Below are 7211 nucleotides of genomic sequence, written 5' to 3' on the forward strand. Positions count from 1 at the left end.
AATAGGAAATCCATCCACTGGCAGGACTACCCGTTCATCTTTGAAAAGAGCCGAATCCACCAACCTTGCTCTCTTATCAAAGATTGAACCACAAAACATCCAAGAAGCTCTTGCTGATCCTTCATGCGTGCTAGCTATGAAGGAAGAATTGCTGCAATTTGAGAAGAACTAGGTCTGGTCATTAGTGCCTTATCCAAATGGAAAGAAAGTCACTGGCACTAAGTGGATTTTCAGAAACAAACTGGGTGAAGATGGATCTATAGTCCGAAACAAAGCTAGATTGGTTGCTCAAGGATATGATCAAGAGGAAGGGATTGATTTCGATGAATCCTTTGCACCTGTAGCTCGAATGAAAGCCATCAGATTGCTCCTTGCATATGCTGCTCATTGTGGCTTCAAGTTGTTCCAAATGGACGTAAAGTGTGCTTTTCTCAATGGCATAATAGATAGAGAGGTTTATGTGGCTCAACCACCTGGGTTTGAAAACAAATCTTTTCCTAATCATGTTTTCAAACTAGCTAAGGCCTTATATGGTTTGAGACAAGCTCCTAGAGCTTGGTATGAGAGGCTTAGCTCATTTTTGTTGAAAAATAATTTTCAAAGAGGAGCCACTGACACCACTTTATTTATTAGGAACTATCATGATCATTTTATTCTTGTGCAAGTTTATGTTGATGATATTATATTTGGTTCGGCTAATGAGGATTTGTGTGCAGATTTTGCTAAGCTTATGACCAATGAATTTGATATGAGCATGATGGGAGAACTCAATTTCTTCCTAGGCTTGCAAATCAAGCAAACTGCAGAAGGCATATTCATCCATCAAGAAAAATATGCAAAAGAACTTGTCAAGAAGTTTGGGCTGGACTGTGCTAAACCTATGGGAACCCCCATGCATCCTAACATCAAGCTTGATAAGGATGAACATGGTAGAGATGTTGATGAGACACGTTACAGAGGGATGATTGGATCCCTAATGTATCTAACCTCCTTAAGGCCTGATATCATCCAAAGTGTTGGAGTCTGCTCAAGGTTTCAATCAAAGCCTAAGGAGTCACATCTCTCTGCTGTCAAGAGGATTATCCGATATGTACTTGGTACCACTAATTATGGGTTATGGTTTCCTAAGACTGATTCTTTTCAATTAGTGGGTTTCTGTGATGCAGATTTTGCTGGGGATAGGACTGATAGAAGAAGCACAAGTGGCATGTGCTGCTTTCTTGGGAAATCTCTCATTGTTTGGTCTAGCAAAAAGCAAGCTACGGTAGCACTGTCAACAGCAGAAGCTGAGTATATTGCAACCTCCTCTTGTTGTTCTCAATTATTATGGCTGAAAACTCAACTAGCTGACTATAAATTGAATGTCTCAAATATTCCATTATTTTGTGACAACATGAGTGATATCAATATTTCCAAAAACCCTGTTTTGCACTCTAGAACAAAGCACATTGAAGTTCGTTTTCATTCTATAAGAGAACATGTGCAAAATGGAAATTTAGATATTCAGTTTGTTAATTCTGAGGGTCAGCTAGCTGATATATTCACCAAACCATTGATAGAGGAGAGGTTCTGCAAGTTAAGAACTAAACTGGGCATTCTAACTTCATCTCTGTTTTCTTAATGTTTCTGATAATGAGATCTTTTGTGTTTTGTCTCTTGAATCGCGGTGAGATTTTTTGGCAGATGATGAGTAACCTTCATTGAGTCACTATGAAGCCTACTGGATTCAAGCCTGAATGATGAACATCTCGTGCTGGAGCAGTCTCGACATATGGGCTTTCTTTACTGAATCCAATTGAGCCCATTTCATAGTTGCTTTTTCATTTTTTGAAAATAAGTTTTTGGGCCTCATTTAGAATTTGTTTTCAAATCCAAATTTTATTTTGTTTTTGTTCCCATCTGCAACGTACAACAATTACAGCTGTCACTTCCTATACGTTTTCAAAGTTGGGATTTTTATTTTTTCAAGGTGCAACCTTTACACTTCTCTAAGTTTATAATAACTTCCCACTGCATACATCCATTCACACCACTCTCCACTCTTTCATCTTCTCCGAACCAGTGCTTCTATAAATATGGCTCGAAAGAAGAGAGTTGCTCACAGAGGCTCACACAGTGGCACCCACCGTTCTGATCACACACACTCTTCTCCCTCTCATTCCCCCACTCATTCCTCACCATCTCCACCACCAAACCCTTCTCCTGACATGGCGCGCACGAAGACCACTGCTCGCCGCCCTGGCGTTGCCCCTCGCCCTACACCTCCTCCTCATCCACCAAACATGTCTCAGCCTAGCTCTTCCAAACCTAGCTCTTCCAGAGGAAAGAGGCCTCTTCACGAAGACGAAGAGACTTGCCCCACTCAGAATCGCCATACTCGCGGTACAGTCATTGGCTTTGACCTCCGTCCTGTTGCTGAACCTAGACTCTCAAATCCTATTGCTTACAAGTCATTTTATGCTGATTTTCCTGATGAGTCCTTTGATCGTCGTCGTTTTCAATCTCTCATGAACTATCTATTTTTCTGCAAAGATATTTACAAGCGTAAACTCTGTCCCTCGAAGCTTGTCAATCTTGACAAACTCCGTAGAAAAGGTCTGAACTTTACCCCATTGTTTGCATATCAAGGTTGGACATCCATACTGTCCATCAAAGAGAAAATTTACCCTGATTTGGTAAAACAGTTCTATAGCAACATGTCATACAAAGAAGGGAGAATCGCCTCTTTCGTTAAAGGCAAAGTGATCATTCTTGACAAATATCACCTAGGCAAAGCCCTAGATTACCAGGACCGAGGCCCTGATGTCTACACCTCTGGTAAGTGGGACGAAACACTCAATGTTTCATACTTTGATGCCCTAAGTACTGTCTGCATCAATATCCCTCTCTTAGAAGGTAACACTCCAACTCATAAGTCTCTTGGTCCAGTCCGTGCCCAGCTGCATAGGATTGTGAACCATGTCATCTTGCCTCAGAGCGGCTCTTTTCAACGCGTCTCATTCTGTGACACACTGGTTTTGTATGCACTGCTTTCAAAAATTCCCATCTCTTTTGCTTACTTACTTGTAAGGCATATGTATTCTTGTGTTAGTACCAAAAATGCGTTACCATATGGCATGCTTCTTACAAAAATTTTTCAATATTACAATGTTGATTTTGGGGCTGAAATTGCCATAGATTGTAACTCATATATTAAAGGGGGTGGTGCAGTAAAGAAAACAGCTCCCAAGCGTCGCCAAACTGATGACAGCACTGATGTTCCCTCTGTTGATGAGGATCCTCTGATTCCCCCTTCCACATCCACTACAATCAAGGTCATGACCCGCATTCTGAAGAATGTGCTTGAAGAAATTATCAATCTGACTGACCTTCTTCTCCATCATGGTGCTGAGCGCAAAAGGAATCAAGTTTTGGAGGAGAATGCTCTTAAGAAGACCAAAGGAAGGATTCGCATTCTGAGGGACTTTGTGGAGGATGTTGAGGTTGGCCTCACCACATCTGACAATGAGGGGGAGGACGATGGAACCTCTGATGAATCCAACTCTGATGCCTAGCTCATTTTATCTCATCTGTGATTATGACTTAGTTTCCTTTTGAACTTGTTAAATATTTTGGATGACTGTAAAGACTTTAACTACTCTGCTACTTAAACTATATGCACTAGCCACTAACAAATTTTGTGCAGGTTGTTTTTTCCTTTCCTCCCTTGATGACAAAAGGGGGAGAAAAGAAAAGGAATGTTAGTTTTGGCTGAATTAATAGTAATAGTTAAGAACAATGTTTTGTGGTGCTATAATTTATCCTGTGTTGTGCTTAGTGTTAATTGCTCTGTGCTTCCATTACTGTGATATATTGTTTGGATATATTGGTCTTGGCTGTTTTTAAGTTTTGTTCAGGAAAAGATGTAAGCCATGATCAAGGGGGAGCAATGCTAGCATTCAGGGGGAGCAACTCACAATCCAAATGTCATCAAACGGAAGTGTTCTTAACTCATTTAAATTTCTCTTTAAATTCCCTATTTTATCATGTTTGTCATCAAGGGGGAGATTGTTGAGTCTAGTTTGATTTTGGGTTATATTATGATGACAAACATTTATTTGGGTTGAAAGCCCAATAGTGTTTAATGTGTGCTTCATTGTGGCAGGCCCAAGTATACTAGCTTATGTTGCAGCAGCCCATCAAAACTAATTGAAAAGCAGCTCACATTGTTCCTTGGTATAGCAACCAAGTCCAACAATTCCTCATGGCACCATTCAGAAATAAAATGGCTATGTGTTGGCAAAAGAAGAAAAGAAAGAAAAGGACATCTGTCAACATCAAGGACAGCTGGGGCTCTAGCAAAGCAACAAGACACAAGGACTCTCACCTCTCCAAGGACAAACAGTAAAGCAAATTTCAGCAAAGGAAAAGCAAAACACAAAATTGCCAAGCAACAGAGGAAGTGGGTGAAGCTCCTCGTATGGCAGAGATCATGGAGCAGGATGCAAAAGAAGAGCATGCCAAGGAAGAAAGAAACACCAAGGACAGCAGAGGTAGTGGTCGAGCTACTCCAGCTGCAGAGGTGGTGAAGCAAGATGAAGAAAGGACTGCATGCCATCAAGGACAGCTCCAACGAGCAGCTGGCACAAAGAAATGGAAGAGGCAGAAATTCTAGGCAAGCTGAAGATATATAAGAAGACTCATTCCATCATTTCAAGTTAAGAGAGAGAGCACACACATTCAGAGCACCTTCTCTAACACAGAGCTGAAATCTCTTTCTTCTACTCAAGCTTAATTCTGATTTATTGTTATGGCTGTCTTGCGTTATTTTCTGTTTTGAGAAAAAGGCAATTATGTGAGGTTCAAAAGCCAAGAGAGAAAAGGCAAGAGTGATGCAAAAATAGCCACTGTTTATTTTTCTGATGTAATTTGGGTTTATGAACTAGGATTAGTTCCCCTTGCCAAGTTGGGTTAGCACTTGGTGAGAATTGAATCTGTGTAGATTCCCCTTCCAAGTTGGGATAGCACTTTGGGGTTGCTAAGCTTTGATGAAGAAAGCTTAGGGGTAGATACTAGTTGAATTAGGGAGTAATTCAATAGTATTGGTGTATGTAACCTGAGAATTATAGTGAAAATTCCACCATGGTTTGTGGTGGAGACTGGATGTAGGATTCATGGCACAAAGAATCCGAACCAGGATACATGCTGGCTTCTTTCTCCTCTTCTCTGCACTTATAATTTTCTGCGTATGAGACTATTTTAAATAATCTCCTGCAACTCGAGCAACAGCAAAAACAGAGTTTAAAACTTTAAGTTTTAAGCCAACTTGATTCAACCCCTTCTCAAGTTCAACTAGAACCATCAATATTTATTGGATTAAATTCTTATCAAAAATAAATAAATAAATTTTAATTTTTTTCATCTCTCTAATATTACTATTTTAAATTATTATCTTTCAAATATTACTAGAATATTATCCTTTCATCTCTCTTATGTGATTTTATTTTAATTTTCTATTTACAATTTATAGAGTTTCTCCTCTCGATAACTTTTGGTTTAGATGGTCAGATTATTCTCAAATTTGTTTCTATTATTTATTTTCTTTATCTTTTTATGTGATAGCTAGTATCCGTTCCTCAATTCAAGAACCATTATTTTTGTTTTTAACGAATGAATGATGAAAAGTTGATAACGCACCAAAAGGAATAAGCAATATGTGAACAGGAATGTTAGGGGCAACAGAATTTATGATATGTAATTATTATTAATATTTTTAATGGTATAAGATAATATTTAATGATATAAAATTATTCAATGCTAGGGAGACAAAAAAAAAATTAGAAATTGTCTTATTTATTATTCATTAATTATCGTTACAATTAATAAATATTAAATAAAATAAGTTATGACTGTTTTTGACTAATTTTCTTTGATTACCAAATATTTTCGCATTTTTTTAGATAATTAAATACTGGCCAAATTTTAAATAAAAATGTTGATCCTTAAACTTTTTCACATGTGAATTATCATCTCTTCCTTCAAGACCTGCTCAAAGTCATAGACCTTTCTTTCATTGTGTTTGTAAAGTTTTTTTTTTTTCCTTTTATTTAGATCTATCTTATAGTATTGAAGGCTAAAGCAAAAAGTATTCTTTAACTTTGAATGTTTAACCAATTTTTAAATTTAGGCAAGTTAATGCCGGCGAGTAGTGATATTGTGGAGTTGGCAGGAAAAAAACTAAAAAAAATGAAATTTCAAAAAAAAAAAAAATAATTAATCTTAGGGACTAATAGTCTAATATGTTGAGTCCTTAATTAAAATCAAACAGTAAATAAAATTCTACACCAATTTTCTCTCTCTCCTCCTCCACTTTTTCTCTTTCTATATATATATGTAAATATAAATTATGTAAAATATATATTAAAATTAGCTATCAATATCAAATATATATTAAAACACATATAAAATATAAATTAAGAATAAATTAAATAATATATATATTATATATAAATATATAATGATTAATTTTAATAGTATATACATAATATTTTTGGTATGGTATATACATATATAAAATTATGTAACCATTTACATTTTACAAGCCTTTTTGACCCCTCAAGTTCTAAAGGAGCCAAGGCACATTGAGCTGCTTCAACAATTAACACCCTTTTAATGACCTTCTAGATCCTCTAACAAACTAATAAATATGTACATATTGAAGTTCATCAAATGACAACTGGCAAATAAATTGCCAATCAATTGTCATATATATATATCCAATTAATCCTCATTAAAACAATAATCCAACACAAAAGAGACCCACCTTTATTTTTGAAATCATCCTAGTCTCCTAGAACAAAATTAATAAAGAAAAAAGAAATGAAAAGGTTACTAAATATTTTAGCGTTGTTTGTAAGTTTTGCGAGTATAATTCCATTGTGTTGTTCAATAGAAAGACTAAGCTCTCCAGAGTTCTATCTTAAATATCACAACGCTATACGTGAACATGTTGGGTCTCCAGCGCTGAAGTGGGACCGAGAAATAGAAAAACATGCTCGCAATTTCGTGAATGCACACAGTGTGGACTGCTTAGCAAAAAAACCTTCAATTAGCAGCGGTATAGGTTGGAACATTGCACGTAGCTGGGGCAATTACACCTTTGTAGGAGGAGAAGCTCTGGTGCAATGGGCCCTTCAGCATGAAAATTACGATCATGTAACTAACTCGTGTGT

The sequence above is a fragment of the Arachis ipaensis genome, chromosome B8 (genome assembly GCF_059453495.1).
Source record: "Arachis ipaensis isolate K30076 ecotype BB chromosome B8, ASM5945349v1, whole genome shotgun sequence".
Lineage (NCBI taxonomy): Eukaryota > Viridiplantae > Streptophyta > Magnoliopsida > Fabales > Fabaceae > Arachis > Arachis ipaensis.